Source organism: Anolis sagrei, chromosome 9, assembly GCF_037176765.1.
Source record: "Anolis sagrei isolate rAnoSag1 chromosome 9, rAnoSag1.mat, whole genome shotgun sequence".
In the NCBI taxonomy this organism is placed as follows: domain Eukaryota; kingdom Metazoa; phylum Chordata; class Lepidosauria; order Squamata; family Dactyloidae; genus Anolis; species Anolis sagrei.
This window is the reverse complement of record NC_090029.1, coordinates 4,438,619-4,456,094: the sequence shown is the minus strand read 5'-3', so window position 1 is coordinate 4,456,094 and position 17,476 is coordinate 4,438,619.

Genomic DNA, 17,476 nt, shown 5'->3' with positions numbered 1-17,476 from the left:
GAATCTTGACATTTGGGAGTTGTAGTTGCTGGGATTTATAGTTCACCTACAATCACAGAGCATTCTGAACCCCACCAACGATAGAATTGGGCCAAACCTCCCACACAGAACCCCCATGTGGGCCACAGCAAAGCATGGCAGGGGATGTCTAGTATTGTAAAATCAATACAGTTGTGCCAAACTGCATTACTTTTCCAGTGTAGATGAACTGTGGATATGATCTTCACTTCACATCAATTCCAAGAAAAAGGCACGGAACAAAACTAACCTCTGTACATGGTATTCATTGACCCAAGTAATGAAGGTGGAGGTATTACTTTTCATTCAACCCTCATATGGCTCAACAAAAACTCTTTGTGATGTGTCTTTAGATATTTAACTCTTTCAAATGAGAAATGGGCATCATGTCAGGATGCGACCCTGACTTGTGGCTGCATTTGTGATTTGAACGAAGTGCAGCAAAGACGTGCAGCACCCGGTTGGATGGAGCGGCTCCGTTTGGGATGGAAAAACCGAAAAGATTACTAAAGTGCCTAATGAATTGCATGAGGGCTCCCCAGGGTGAGCTGTCAGATGCATTAACAAAGAAACCCACTTATGTTCCAATTAGCCGTGTTCCCTCTAATTGAGCCCGGCACCGATAAACGGGTATCAAAGAGACACGCAACTCACCGCATGCGGATTGCGCTCTTCTGACACAACCGCACCGGATTACGTGTTTGCGTGTGTTTTGACCTTTGAAATCAAATCCTTAGCATTTAAAAAAAGGTGGGAAGGAAGGCTAATGATTTAAAAGTCAATATACATTTATGTCCTGGCCTTTGTGAGGCTTTGACTCGGGCCTTTCCTCCTGCTTCTGTGCCGCAAAGGCTTCTGGCACCTCATCACCAGACCCATTTCGATGGCTGTAAACATATACTGGCTCATAAAGGCTGATGAAAATGGATACTCTCAACTTCTTTAGCAAAATTACAGTGATGACGTAGCAAACAGTATTTTGGTGCCCCCCCCCCCCCCAACCAATCACTGATATATATTTTCTGTTCGTCGTGGGAGTTCTGTGTGCCATATTTGGTTCAATTCCATCATTGGTGGAGTTCAGAATGCTCTTTGATTGTAGGTGAACTATTGTTGTTGTTGTTCATTCGTTCAGTCGTCTCCGACTCTTCGTGACCTCATCACCTTGACAGCATCATCTTTTAAGATTTTAAACAGTTCAGCTGGGATCCCGTCGTCTCCTGCTGCCTTGTTGTTAGCAATGCTTCTCAAGGCCCATTCCACCTCACTCCTCAGGATGTCTGGTTCTAATTCATTCACCACACCGTCAAAGCTATCCTCGATATTATTATCCTTCCTATACAGATCTTTTGTATAGTCTCGCCACCTTCTCTTGATCTCTTCAGCTTCTGTTAGGTCCCTGCCATATTTGTTTCTTATCATACTAATTTTTGCCTGAAATTTACCTCCAATGTTTCTAATTTTCTGGAAGAGGTCTCTTGTCCTTCCTATTCTGTTGTCTTCTTCCACTTCCATGCATTGCTTATTTAAAATACAGGGTTAGTCAAAATGCATAGGCCAATAAGCCATTCAATTGAATGGCTTATTGGCCTATGCATTTTGACTAACCCTGTAGTTCCTTATCTCTTCTGGCTAACCTCTGGAATTGCATATCTCCCCTTATCACTGTTTCCTTTTGCTTTCCTCCTTTCTTGGGCTACTTCCAGTGTCTCAGCAGACAACCATTTTGCCTTCTTGGTTTTCTTTTTCTTTGGGACGTACTTTGTTGCTGCCTCCTGAACAATGTCGCGGACTTCTGTCCATAATTCTTCTGGGGTGAACTATACATCCCAATAACTCCAACTCGCCTATGTCAAGGTCTATTTCCCCCCAAGAGCGCCTCAAGAGCGCCCCTGGGAAAAATCAACTATACTGTGAATGCTTACTTTGCGTAATGGTTGAGCCGCCCCTGGACGTAGCAATGAAAATAATGTTCCATTCTGAGGTTATCCGGAGTTTTGAAGTTGGGTGCCATCTGGACGCAGATGACACCCAACTCTACTACTCATTTCCACCGAATTCCAAGGAAGCCTCCCTGACCTTGAACCAGTGTCTGATAGCTGGGGAGACCCTGCTCTCGATCCCGCCTGCTTCTCAAGCTCGGCTGGCGAGGACGAGAGATAGGGCCTTCTCGGTGGTGGCTCCTCGGCTGTGGAACGCCCTTCCTACGGACATTAGACTAGCACCATCTCTAATGGTATTCCGCAAAAAGGTGAAGACCTGGATGTTTGTGCAGGCGTTTGAGTAATTTAGTGCATTCTGGTAATGGAACATAGGAAGGGAACAATGGACGACGAACCTGGACTACGCTTGGATGATGAGAAGATTGGGTACGGTTGTTTTTCGTAATAATTGTGCATTGTAATTGCTTATTGGTAATTTATGGATAATGTGTTAAGTCAATTGTTATATGTTGTATGGAACCACTGCTGTTTCTACTGTTTTTACTGTTTGTGAACCGCCGTGAGTCGCCTTCGGGCTTGAGATACAGCGGTATAGAAGCAAAGTAAATAAATAAATAAATAAATATCTGTGATGGACTAGATGAAGGCTACCTGCATGACTGCATTTCTGTGTGCGAACCCACATGATCTCTTCGATCATCTGGAGAGGCCCTGCTTGCTCTCCCACCTCCTTTACAGGCGCGATTGGGGGGATGAGGAAGAGGGCCTTCTCGGTGGTGGCCCCTCAACTCTGGAACTCACTCTCCAAGGACATTAGGCATGCCCAAACATTGGTAGTCTTTAGGAGGAGCCTGAAAATGTGGCTGTTCCAATGTGCGGGCTGATGTGGGTGGGATATAAGTGATGTAAATAAATAAATAAATAATAAAACTTTCAGCAATATGGCTGATCAAGAGCTGCTTGGAAGGTCTACTTGATCCGTTGTGCAGTATAATCCATGGCTCTCTTGAACAGGGTTTTTTTCCGGACAACCTAAAAGAGGCAAGGGTTCGTCCCTTGTTAAAGAAACCTAGCTTGGATCCTATGACCCTTGCCAATTACCGTCCTGTTTCCAATCTGCCATTCTTAGGCAAGGTGATAGAGCGGGCTGTCCTGGGACAATTGTAGCAATTCCTGGATGACACAGCTGGCCTGGACCCTTTCCAGTCAGGTTTTCGCCCGGGTCATGGGACGGAGACAGTCCTGGTTGCCATTACGGATGAACTCCGTCGCCAGTCTGACAACAGTGGATAAGCGCTACTGGTACTTCTCGACCTTACCGCAGCGTTTGACACCGTCGACTACGATCTAATGATCCACCGTCTTGCCATGTCCAGAGTTCGCAGTCAGGCCCTCAATTGGTTCAACTCATTTCTCCGGAACCGGAGTCAACGTGTGGAGTACATGGATCAAGTCTCTGATAGATCCCCCCTCCTATGTGGGGTCCCCCAAGGTGCAATTCTCTCTCCTCTTCTCTTCAACATCTATGTTAGACCCCTTGTAGTTTCCGGTCTGTCTTCAAGGGTAGCCCCATGTAGAGAGCATTACAGTAGTCCAGTCTAGAGGTAACTAAGACATGGACCACCATGGTCAAGTCAGACTTCATGAGGTAAGGTCGCAGCTGGCAAGTTTTAATTGTGCGAAGGCCCTCCTGGCCACCGCCGACGCTTGCGCATCAAGCGTCAGCGCTGAATCCAGGAGGACCCCGAAGCTGCGGACCTGTGACTTCAGGGGGAGTGCAACCCCGTCCAGCACAGGTTGCCACCCTATACCCTGGTCGGACAAACGACTGACCTGGAGGACCTCTGTCTTGTCAGGATTGATCCTCAGCTTGTTCGTCCTCATCCAGATCGTCACAGCGGCCAGGCACTGGTCCAGTATCCTCGGGGCTTCCTTAGAGTAAGTAAGTAAGTAAGTATTTATTTATTTATCTATCTATCGTGTCATCAGCAGCCATACCATTGTATTACATTTCTAACAGAACAAAACAAACAAACAGATTAAAAAAAACACAGATTTTGCAAACTTGGTAGTTGATTAAATGTCCTTTGACCAGTATCTGGCCACTTGGAGTGCCTCTGGTGTTGCTGCAAGAAGGTCCTCCATCGTGCATGTGGTAGAGCTCAGGTTGCATTGCAGCAGGTGGTCTGTGGTTTGCTCTTCTCCACACTTGCATGTCGAGGATTCTACTTTGTGGCCCCATTTCTTGAGGTTAGCTCTGCATCTCGTGGTGCCCGAGCGCAGTCTGTTCAGCGCCTCCCAAGTCACCCAGTCTTCTGTGTGCCCAGGAGGGAGTCTCTCATCTGGTATCAGCCATGGATTGAGGTGCTGGGTTTGGCCCTGCCACTTTTGGATGCTCGCTTGCTGAGGTGTTCCAGCGAATGTCTCTGTAGATCTAAGAAAACTATTTTTTTGATTTAGGTCGTTGATGTGCTGGGCTGATACCCAAACAAGGGATGAGCTGGAGATGTCTCTGCCTTGGTCCTTTCACTATTGGCTGCTACTTCCCGGCGGATGTCAGGTGGTGCAATACCGGCTAAGCAGTGTCATTTCTCCAGTGGTGTGGGGCGCAGACACCCTGTGATAATGCGGCATGTCTCATTAAGGCCCACTGTTTTAGTGTGGTGAGATGTGTTCCACACTGGGCATGCATACTCAGCAGCAGAGTAGCATAGCGCAAGGGCAGATGTCTTTTCTGTGTCTGGTTGTGATCCCCAGGTTGTGCCAGTCAGCTTTTGTATGATATTGTTTCTAGAGCCAACTTTTTGCTTGATGTCCAGGCAGTGCTTCTTGTAGGTCAGAGAACGGTCCAGAGTGACTCCCAGGTATTTGGGTGCGCTGCAATGCTCCAGTGGGATCCCTTCCCAGGTAATCCTCAGAGCTCGGGATGCTTGTCTGTTCTTAAGGTGAAAGGCACATGTCTGTGTTTTAGATGGTTTTCCCTGTAATAGGCAGTAAGGGCACCTAGGGCTTCGGAGAGCTTCTGTTCTACCATCTCAAAGCTCCCTGCTTGAGCAGTACTTACTTAGGCGACCCCTCGTTGGACGAGTAAGATGGTCTTCCTTCATGACTATTTTTGTGGGACCGCATGTGGCTGTGGAGCCCTATTCTTGACCCGCATCTTCTCCCAAAGTGAAGGCATTGGTTTCCAGGTGGAAGGCGGTCCTGGTCGGGGTTGGCTTGATGCGCCTTCCTCCTGGCACGTTTCTCTCTTTCACCCTCCACTCGTGCCTCCTCGAATTCTGCAGCACTGCTGGTCACAGCTGACCTCCAGCTGGAGCGCTCAAGGGCCAGGGCTTTCCAGTTCTCAGTGTCTATGCCAGAGTTTTTAAGGTTGGCTTTGAGCCCATCTTTAAATCTTTTCCTGTCCACCAACATTCCATTTTCCGTTCTTAAGTTCGGAGTAGAGCAACTGCTTTGGGAGACGGTGGTCAGGCATCCGGACAATGTGGCCGGTCCAACGGAGTTGATGGCAGAGGACCATCACTTCAATGCTGGCGATCTTTGCTTCTTCCAGCACGCTGACGTTTGTCCGCTTGTCTTCCCAGGAGATTTGCAGGATTTTCCGGAGGCAGCGCTGATGGAATCGTTCCAGGAGTTGCATGTGACGTCTGCAGACAGTCCACGTTTCGCAGGCATAGAGCAGGGTTGGGAGGACAATAGCTTTATAGACAAGCACCTTGCTCTCCCTACGGATGTCCTGGTCCTCAAACACTCTCTGCTTCATTCGGGAAAATGCTGCACTCGCAGAGCTCAGGCGGTGTATTTCGGTGTCGATGTTGACTTTGGTGGAGAGGTGGCTGCCAAGGGAGCGGAAATGGTCAACATTTTCTAATGTTACACCACTAAGTTGTATCTCTGGCATTGGGGAGGGGTTGGCTGGTGAGTGCTGGAACAGCAGTTTGGTTTTCTCGATGTTCGGTGACAGGCCAAGCTTTGTGTATGCTTCTGCAAAGGTGTTTAGAGTGGCTTGTAGATCTTCTTCTGAATGCGCACAGACGACATTGTCATCAGCATACTGGAGTTCTATAACAGATGCTGTTGTAACCTTGGTTTTGGCTTTCAGTCTGCTGAGGTTAAACAGCTTGCCATCTGTCCGATAGAAGATTTCCACTCCGGTGAGAAGCTTCCCGTCAACAAGGTGAAGTATTGAGCAGCTTGAGCAGTAATGGCACGATCATCAGCATAGATGAAACTCTCTGTCCCTTCTGGCCGTGGCTGATCATTTGTGTAGATGTTGAACATGGATGGAGCAAGCACGCTCCCCTGAGGCAGGCCGTAAGTAAGTAAGTATCAAACTGCAGTATTTCTACAGTGTTGTTGCACCATGTTCTATTTTTGGATACAATTGCGTGTGTTGCTCTCTCTTTCTTGGCCCTGTTTTGGGAAGACACCTCATATTCAACCTCTATGCTTCCGAGATGGCTCTAGAATGTGGATATACCCAATTGCATGCACACATGTGTACATTTCTTGCTGCATATGCAACCGGCAGCAGCCTGTAAAAGATAAATAATTATTAAAGTCTGTGTCACTTTTTTTCCCCTTTCCCAAATCATCCTTTTGATCTGTCGGCTACCAGTGGAAGGAGATAATCTTTTATTTATACTATGTGAGGTAAAATTTCAAAACTGGATTTAAAGGGGAATATATATATATATCTCTACCATCGCCATCTCCCTCTTCGCTCCGTAATTAAGCCTTTAGGCAACGTGGCGGTTTAGTTGCAACACCGCTCTTGTCAATTTCTGTTATTGCTAATTTAAAGTTCACAGCTCCATACTTCACAAAAACATATCGGGGCCAAAAATATATATATATTAAAAAGGGAAGAACTATATCCCTCAATTGCTATTAAAAATATTTTGAGTCTTGGGCACGCAGGAGCCTCTTCGAAGTCCCCAAATTATGGACGGATGAAGATGAAAAACACCCTCCAGTGCCCTTTAAACTGAGCCTTTTATATCTTCTCTCTATTGACATGCATTAAATATATTTCTCCCCTCCCCTCCCGCCTTCATTAGTGCATCCTTTTAAAATATATATTAAAAATATATATATTTATGCCCCAAACCATGGCGTTCCTCCTGCCCTCGCTTGCTGCTTGCCTCACTTTTCTGACACTTCCAATGAGGAGAAGAAAGGCACTGCGTGGTTTTTCTCTTTCTCTCCACGTTTGTAAAAAGGGAAAGAAAAACGCTACAAGGTCAACGTTGCGGCTTTCATCTCCGAACAATGGAGGGGCTACCTCTCATTTACCCAGGTAGCCCCTCTTTGAGTTGCTCCGCGCTCCGGATAGGTGCCGCAAATAAGTGTCTTAATGGTCGGCTTTCGAGGAAGGGGGCAACGTGTATCACAGCGTGGAGGTTGTATCATCTTCCCCCGAAACGCCTCAAGCCAAGAACGGCATTGCAAGGAGCATCCTTTCCGACCCCCAACACCCCTCACCATCTGAAGGATGGATGGGCGCTTCAGAGGGTGACACGTTCTGCCTCTCAGCTACTTTTAACGGGTTTAGATCCTGCTCTGATCTCCGGCGCCGTGTGTCGGATGAACCCCCTTCTTCGGCATCCGTCAGCACATCTGTTTCCCTTCTTCAGCTTTGATTTTTCCTCTACCTCCTATTCTTCTTTTTCTCTCTCTATCTCCCCTTTTTTTGGGCCTAAGTATAATAGAGCTGTTCTTGACTTTCCTTCTCCTTCTCCAAAATCAGGGCAGTGGCATCAGGGTCGATGGAGGGAAATGGCAGTTGGGACAGAGGAAGGAACGTTCATCTGCTTCTGGGCCTAGGCATGATGGAATGGTATCAACCTCATCTTCTTTTTCTCAATGGCCAGGGCAGTGGCATCAGGATCCATGAAGGGCAATGGCAGTTGGGATGGAGGCAAAACCTAGCTATGATTGAATTGTATCTACCTCATCTTCTTCTTCTCTATGGCCCGGGCAGTGGCAGCCAGGATCCAAACCCAGGATTGATTAAGGGCAATGGCATGGTATCTACCTCATCTTTTTCTCAATGGCCATGGCAGTGGCAGCCAGGATCCATGAAGGGCAATGGCAGTTGGGATGGAGGCAAAACCTAGGCATGATGGAATGGTATCTATCTCATCTTCCTTTTCTCTATAGCCAGGGTAGTGGCATCCAGGATCCATGAAGGGCAGTGGCAGTTGGGATGGAGGCAAAACCTAGGCATGATGGAATTGAATCTACCTCATCTTCTTTTTCTCTATGGCCAGGGCAGTGGCAGCCAGGATTGATTAGGGGCAATGGCAGTTGGGATAGAGGCAAAACCTAGGCACGATGGAATGGTATCTACCTCATCTTCTTTTTCTCTATGGCCAGGGCAGTGGCATCAGGATCCATGAAGGGCAGTGGCAGTTGGGATGGAGGCAAAACCTAGGCATGATGGAATGGTATCTACCTCATCTACTTTTTCTCTATGGCCAGGGCAGTGGCAGCCAGGATCCATGAAGGGCAATGGCAGTTGGGATGGAGGCAAAGCCTAGGCATGATGGAATGGTATCTACCTCATTCACTTTTTCTCTATTGCTAGGGCAGTGGCAGCCAGGATCCATGAAGGGCAATGGCATTTGGGATGGAGGCAAAACCTAGGCATGATGGAATGGTATCTATCTCATCTTCTTTTTCTCTATGGCCAGGGCAGTGGCAGCCAGGATCCATGAAGGGCAATGGCAGTTGGGACGGAGACAAAACCTAGACATGATGGAATTGTATCTTTCTCATCTTCTTTTTCTCTATGGTAAGGGCAGTGGCAACCAGGATCCATGAAGGGCAATGGCAGTTGGGATAGAGGCAAAACCTAGGCATGATGGAATGGTATCTACCTCCTCCTCTTTTTCTCTATGGCCAGGAAGGTGGCATCCAGGATCCATGAAGGGCAATGGCAGTTGGGATGGGGGCAAAACCTAGGCATGATGGAATTGTTTCTTCTCATCTTCTTTTTCTCTATGGCCAGGGCAGTGGCAGCCAGGATCCATGAAGGGCAATGGCAGTTGGGACAGAGACAAAACCTAGGCATGATGAAATTGTATCTTTCTCATCTCCTTTTTCTCTATGACAAGGGCAGTGGCAACCAGGATCCATGAAGGGCAATGGCAGTTGGGATAGAGGCAAAACCTAGGCATGATGGAATGGTATCTACCTCCTCCTCTTTTTCTCTATGGCCAGGGCAGTGGCATCCAGGATCCATGAAGGGCAATGGCAGTTGGGATGGGGGCAAAACCTAGGCATGATGGAATTGTTTCTTCTCATCTTCTTTTTCTCTATGGCCAGGGCAGTGGCAGCCAGGATCCATGAAGGGCAATGGCAGTTGGGACAGAGACAAAACCTAGGCATGATGAAATTGTATCTTTCTCATCTCCTTTTTCTCTATGACAAGGGCAGTGGCAACCAGGATCCATGAAGAGCAGTGGCAGTTGGGATGGAGGCAAAACCTAGGCATGATGGAATGGTATCTACCTCATCTTCTTTTTCTCTATGGCCAGGGCAGTGGCAGCCAGGATCCATGAAGGGCAATGGCAGTTGGGATGGAGGCAAAACCTAGGCATGATGGAATTGTATCTTTCTCATCTTCTTTTTCTCTATGGCAAGGGCAGTGGCAACCAGGATCCATGAAGGGTAATGGCAGTTGGGATGGAGGCAAAACCTAGGCATGATGGAATGGTATCTACCTCATCTTCTTTTTCTCTATGGCCAGGGCAGTGGCAGCCAGGATTGATTAGGGGCAATGGCAGTTGGGATAGAGGCAAAACCTAGGCACGATGGAATGGTATCTACCTCATCTTCTTTTTCTCTATGGCCAGGGCAGTGGCATCAGGATCCATGAAGGGCAGTGGCAGTTGGGATGGAGGCAAAACCTAGGCATGATGGAATGGTATCTACCTCATCTACTTTTTCTCTATGGCCAGGGCAGTGGCAGCCAGGATCCATGAAGGGCAATGGCAGTTGGGACGGAGACAAAACCTAGACATGATGGAATTGTAGCTTTCTCATCTTCTTTTTCTCTATGGTAAGGGCAGTGGCAACCAGGATCCATGAAGGGCAATGGCAGTTGGGATAGAGGGAAAACCTAGGCATGATGGAATGGTATCTACCTCCTCCTCTTTTTCTCTATGACCAGGGCAGTGGCATCCAGGATCCATGAAGGGCAATGGCAGTTGGGATGGGGGCAAAACCTAGGCATGATGGAATTGTTTCTTCTCATCTTCTTTTTCTCTATGGCCAGGGCAGTGGCAGCCAGGATCCATGAAGGGCAATGGCAGTTGGGACAGAGACAAAACCTAGGCATGATGAAATTGTATCTTTCTCATCTCCTTTTTCTCTATGACAAGGGCAGTGGCAACCAGGATCCATGAAGAGCAATGGCAGTTGGGATGGAGGCAAAACCTAGGCATGATGGAATGGTATCTACCTCATCTTCTTTTTCTCTATGGCCAGGGCAGTGGCAGCCAGGATCCATGAAGGGCAATGGCAGTTGGGATGGAGGCAAAACCTAGGCGTGATGGAATTGTATCTTTCTCATCTTCTTTTTCTCTATGGCAAGGGCAGTGGCAACCAGGATCCATGAAGGGTAATGGCAGTTGGGATGGAGGCAAAACCTAGGCATGATGGAATGGTATCTACCTCCTCCTCTTTTTCTCTATGACCAGGGCAGTGGCATCCAGGATCCATGAAGGGCAATGGCAGTTGGGATGGGGGCAAAACCTAGGCATGATGGAATTGTTTCTTCTCATCTTCGTTTTCTCTATGGCCAGGGCAGTGGCAGCCAGGATCCATGAAGGGCAATGGCAGTTGGGATGGGGGCAAAACCTAGGCATGATGGAATGGTATCTACCTCATCTTCTTTTTCTCTATGGCCAGGGCAGTGGCAGCCAGGATCCATGAAGGGCAATGGCAGTTGGGACGGAGACAAAACCTAGACATGATGGAATTGTATCTTTCTCATCTTCTTTTTCTCTATGGTAAGGGCAGTGGCAACCAGGATCCATGAAGGGCAAAGGCAGTTGGGATAGAGGCAAAACCTAGGCATGATGGAATGGTATCTACCTCCTCCTCTTTTTCTCTATGGCCAGGGCAGTGGCATCCAGGATCCATGAAGGGCAATGGCAGTTGGGATGGGGGCAAAACCTAGGCATGATGGAATTGTTTCTTCTCATCTTCTTTTTCTCTATGGCCAGGGCAGTGGCAGCCAGGATCCATGAAGGGCAATGGCAGTTGGGACAGAGACAAAACCTAGGCATGATGAAATTGTATCTTTCTCATCTCCTTTTTCTCTATGACAAGGGCAGTGGCAACCAGGATCCATGAAGAGCAGTGGCAGTTGGGATGGAGGCAAAACCTAGGCATGATGGAATGGTATCTACCTCATCTTCTTTTTCTCTATGGCCAGGGCAGTGGCAGCCAGGATCCATGAAGGGCAATGGCAGTTGGGATGGAGGCAAAACCTAGGCATGATGGAATTGTATCTTTCTCATCTTCTTTTTCTCTATGGCAAGGGCAGTGGCAACCAGGATCCATGAAGGGTAATGGCAGTTGGGATGGAGGCAAAACCTAGGCATGATGGAATGGTATCTACCTCATCTTCTTTTTCTCTATGGCCAGGGCAGTGGCAGCCAGGATCCATGAAGGGCAATGGCAGTTGGGATGGAGGCAAAACCTAGGCATGATGGAATGGTATCTACCTCATCTTCTTTTTTTCTATTGCTAGGGCAGTGGCAGCCAGGATCCATGAAGAGCAATGGCAGTTGGGATGGAGGCAAAACCTAGGCGTGATGGAATGGTATCTACCTCATCTTCTTTTTCTCTATGGCCAGGGCAGTGGCAGCCAGGATCCATGAAGGGCAATGGCAGTTGGGACGGAGACAAAACCTAGACATGATGGAATTGTAGCTTTCTCATCTTTTTCTCTATGGTAAGGGCAGTGGCAACCAGGATCCATGAAGGGCAATGGCAGTTGGGATAGAGGCAAAACCTAGGCATGATGGAATGGTATCTACCTCCTCCTCTTTTTCTCTATGACCAGGGCAGTGGCATCCAGGATCCATGAAGGGCAATGGCAGTTGGGATGGGGGCAAAACCTAGGCATGATGGAATTGTTTCTTCTCATCTTCGTTTTCTCTATGGCCAGGGCAGTGGCAGCCAGGATCCATGAAGGGCAATGGCAGTTGGGATGGGGGCAAAACCTAGGCATGATGGAATGGTATCTACCTCATCTTCTTTTTCTCTATGGCCAGGGCAGTGGCAGCCAGGATCCATGAAGGGCAATGGCAGTTGGGACAGAGACAAAACCTAGGCATGATGAAATTGTATCTTTCTCATATCCTTTTTCTCTATGACAAGGGCAGTGGCAACCAGGATCCATGAAGAGCAATGGCAGTTGGGATGGAGGCAAAACCTAGGCATGATGGAATGGTATCTACCTCATCTTCTTTTTCTCTATGGCCAGGGCAGTGGCAGCCAGGATCCATGAAGGGCAATGGCAGTTGGGATGGAGGCAAAACCTAGGCATGATGGAATTGTATCTTTCTCATCTTCTTTTTCTCTATGGCAAGGGCAGTGGCAACCAGGATCCATAAAGAGCAATGGCAGTTGGGATGGAGGCAAAACCTAGGCATGATGGAATGGTATCTACCTCATCTTCTTTTTCTCTATGGCCAGGGCAGTGGCAGCCAGGATCCATGAAGGGCAATGGCAGTTGGGATGGAGGCAAAACCTAGGCATGATGGAATTGTATCTTTCTCATCTTCTTTTTCTCTATGGCAAGGGCAGTGGCAACCAGGATCCATGAAGGGTAATGGCAGTTGGGATGGAGGCAAAACCTAGGCATGATGGAATGGTATCTACCTCATCTTCTTTTTTTCTATGGCCAGGGCAGTGGCAGCCAGGATCCATGAAGGGCAATGGCAGTTGGGATGGAGGCAAAACCTAGGCATGATGGAATGGTATCTACCTCCTCTACTTTTTCTCTATGGCCAGGGCAGTGGCATCCAGGATCCATGAAGGGCAATGACAGTTGGGATGGGGCAAAACCTAGGCATGATGGAATTGTTTCTTCTCATCTTCTTTTTCTCTATGGCCAGGGCAGTGGCAACCAGGATCCATGAAGAGCAATGGCAGTTGGGATGGAGGCAAAACCTAGGCATGACGCAATGGTATCTACCTCATCTTCTTTTTCTCTATGGCAAGGGCAGTGGCAGTCAGGATCCATGAAGGGCAATGGCAGTTGGAATGGAGGCAAAACCTAGGCATGATGGAATTGTATCTTCTCATCTTCTTTTTCTCTATGGCCAGGGCAGTGGCATCCAGGATCCATGAAGGGCAATGGCAGTTGGGACAGAGACAAAACCTAGGCATGATGGAATTGTATCTTTCTCATCTTCTTTTTCTCTATGGCAAGGGCAGTGGCAACCAGGATCCATGAAGGATAATGGCAGTTGGGATGGAGGCAAAACCTAGGCATGATGGAATGGTATCTACCTCATCTTCTTTTTCTCTATTGCTAGGGCAGTGGCAGCCAGGATCCATGAAGGGCAATGGCAGTTGAGATGGAGGCAAAACCTAGGCATGATGGAATGGTATCTACCTCATCTTCTTATTCTCTATTGCTAGGGCAGTGGCAGCCAGGATCCGTGAAGGGCAATGGCAGTTGGGATGGAGGCAAAACCCAGGCATGATGGAATGGTATCATCAGCCCATTTCCAGCTACACAAAGAACTGTTTGTATTTGTTGGAAGGGTGACTTAGAGCATTGGCCACTTGGTTCCACAAGCGCACATTTACACAACACACATCTGATGTTGTTACGGAGCCTCTGTCGTGCTGCACCTTCCACACCGATGATGAAGAAGCAAGTGATCATTAAGGAGGAAACGGCACAAAGACAGGGAGAGCATTCGGAAAGTCTCCGTTCGTTCAAATAGAGCTGCTGCCATGAATAATTGAGAGGCTGGGATACATTACATTTAAAGATCCCCTTCGGCGTCAATTGCAAGTTTCTGGATCTTGACAACTTTTTAACCAAGCTGCTAGGGTTACCCGCCTTTGCAACGGCACCGTGGGAATCCTCGGGCGAAAGTTACTGATCTTTTATCCATCTTGTTTTCCAACATTTTAAACCAAATTATAGATATATATTTGTGGAATAGATCTTTGGGCAGCTTTTTCAAGGGAAGGAGCTTCAATGGCTCCCGATGACATGTTGGTAATTTGGATTCAAAGATGCCGAGCTGCTCTTTCCAGGGGAATGCTAATTGAAGGATTTGGCACAGAGTGGGGAGGATCTTTGGGTTTCTGACTCATGGGTACATCGCTGGATGTTTTCGTCCAAAGCAAAATGTTCAAATTCAATTCAAGGGAGCAGATGATGGATGTTCATGGCACACAAGATGATCCATTTGGTTGCATATTTCATGTCTTAGTTTCACCGCCATTTAACACAAGGGTTGCGAAGCCCAATTAAACTGGAATCCTGTTAGTTAATCCCATGTTAGTCATTGCCATCTTGAAGCTAGGCAAAGACCGTAATGACCCAAAAAGCTACAGACCAATCTCCCTGCTGTGCCACCTCTACAAAGTTCTGGAGAGACTTATTTTGCATAGAATTACGGAAAATATAGACCCCTGTCTGATCCCACAGCAAGCTGGCTTCAGGAAAGGCAAAAGCTGCACATCGCAAGTGCTGAACCTGACTCGGCACATAGAAGATGGCTTTGAAAAGCAGCAGATCACAGGAGCTGTCTTCATAGACCTGTCAGCAGCCTATGAGACTGTGAACCACCGCTGCCTCCTCCTGAGAAAAATGTATAATCTCACAAAGGACGACCACCTCACCCGCCTCATAGGAAACCTGCTACAAAACAGGAGCTTCTTTGTTGAGTTCCAGAGCCAGAGAAGCAGATGGCGGAAACAGAAGAACGGCCTGCCTCAGAGGAGAGTGCTTGCTCCATCCATGTTCAACATCTACACAAATGACCAGCCACTGCCAGAAGGGACGGAGAGCTTCATCTATGCTGATGATCGTGCCATCACCGCTCAAGCAGGGAGCTTTGAGATGGTTGAACAGAACCTCTCTGAAGCTCTAGGTGCCCTTACTGCCTATTACAGGGAAAACCAGCTGATCCCTAATCCATCTAAAACACAGACATGTGCTTTTCATCTCAAGAACAGACAAGCATCCCGAGCTCTGAGGATTACCTGGGAAGGAATCGCACTGGAGCATTGCAGTACACCCAAATACTTGGGAGTCACTCTGGACCGTGCTCTGACCTACAAGAAGCACTGCCTGAACATCAAGCAAAAAGTGGGTGCTAGAAACAATATCATATGAAAGCTGACTGGCACAGCCTGGGGATCACAACCAGACACAATGAAGACATCTGCCCTTGCACTGTGCTACTCTGCTGCTGAGTACGCATGCCCAGTGTGGAATATTATTTATTATTTATTTATTTACTTTGCTTATATACCGCTGTTCTCAGCCCGGGGGCGACTCACAGAGGTGTACAACAAAGGAAGAACAAAATTCAAGACACAGTATTCAAGAATACATCTCACCATGCTAAAACAGTGGATGTGGGTCTTAATGAGACATGCTGCATTATCACGGGCTGTCTGCGCCCTACACCATTGGAGAATTTACACTGCTTAGCCGGTATTGCACCACCTGACATCCGCCGGGAAGTGGCAGCCAATAGTGAAAGGACCAAGGCAGAGACATCTCCAGCTCATCCCCTGTTTGGGTATCAACCAGCACGCCAACGACTTAAATCAAGAAATAGTTTTCTAAGATCTACAGAGACACTCGCTGGAACACCTCAGCAAGCAAGAGTCCAAAAGTGGCAGGCCCAAACCCAGAACTTCAACCAATGGCTGATACCAAATGAGAGACTCCCCCCTGGGCACACAGGGGACTGGGCGACTTGGAAGGCGCTGAACAGACTGCGCTCTGGCACCACAAGATGCAGAGCCAACCTTCAGAAATGGGGCCACAAAGTGGAATCCTCGACATGCGAGTGTGGAGAAGAGCAAACCACTGACCACCTGCTGCAATGCAACCTGAGCCCAGCCACATGCACAAGGGAGGACCTTCTTGCGGCAACACCAGAGGCACTCCAAGGGGCCAGATACTGGTCAAAGGACATTTAATCAACTACCAAACTCACAAAATTTGTATTTTGTCTGTTTGTTTGCTTTGTTCTGTTAGAAATGTAATATAATTGACTGGTTGTCCTGACACGACAAATAAATAAATAAATCCCATGTTCAATCAATTGTTTTCTGATGTGTCAACAAGTAGGTTCAACTTCATGAGTAACACAGGAGATTTATATGCTTTGCAACTCTTGTCCAAAATCTGTGAATAGCAGACATTTTCCCTGACCTATATGGATTTATTTCTGTTTTATTGACTATTCTAAAGCCTTTGAGTGTGTGGATCATAATACAGTGTGGAAAGTTCTTGGTGGTATGGGGAGACCAAATCACCTTATTTCTCTCCTGAGGAATCTGTATAAGGACCAAGGAGCAACAGTCAGAACTGACCATGGAACAACAGATTGGGAAAGGCGCATGGCAGGGTTGTATACTCTCTCCCTCCCTATTCAACTTGTATGCAGAATACATCATGCGACGTGCAGGGCTTGACGAATGCAAGGCTCGGGTGAAAATTGCTGGAAGAAACATTCACAACCTTAGATATGCAGATGATACCACTTTGATGGCCGAGAGCAAGGAGGAGCTGAGGAGCCTTCTAATCAAGGTGAAAGAAGAAAGTGCAAAAGCTGGGTTGCAGTTAAACTTTAAAAAAATAAAGATAAAACATTAAAGAGTTTAATCAGGTCTCTGAAAGAGAATGGAGTAAATAAGGTAGGAGACCTCTTGGAACCTAATGGAGATATTAGGCTTCAGATGGTCCAGCGCTCGGCAGCCAGGTTGCTAACAGGAGTGGCACTCAAGGAGCATACCACTCCTCTGTTGAGCCAGCTCCACTGGCTGCCAATCCACTACCGGGCACAATTCAAGGTGCTGGCTTTAGCCTATAAAGCCCTAAACGGTTCTGGCCCCGCTTACCTCTCCGAACGCATCTCCACCTATGAACCGACCAGAACATTAAGATCATCTGGGGAGGCCCTGCTCTCGGTCCCGCCTGCGTCACAGGCGCGCCTGGCGGGGACGAGAGACAGGGCCTTCTCAGTGGTGGCCCCTCGGCTATGGAATGCCTTACCGGTAGACATCAGACAGGCACCTTCGTTGCTGGCATTTCGGAGAAAGGTCAAGACTTGGCTTTACGAACAAGCGTTTGGTTAAACAGTGCAACTGAACATAGGAAGACGGTAAATGGAACATAGGAATGGCACAAGGATTATGAGAACGGATCTGATTTCATTGAGGCGTTATGTTTGTTTTTGTTAATTGTTGTTGTTTGATGTTGTTGATTTTGTTGTTGCATTTGTTGCGTT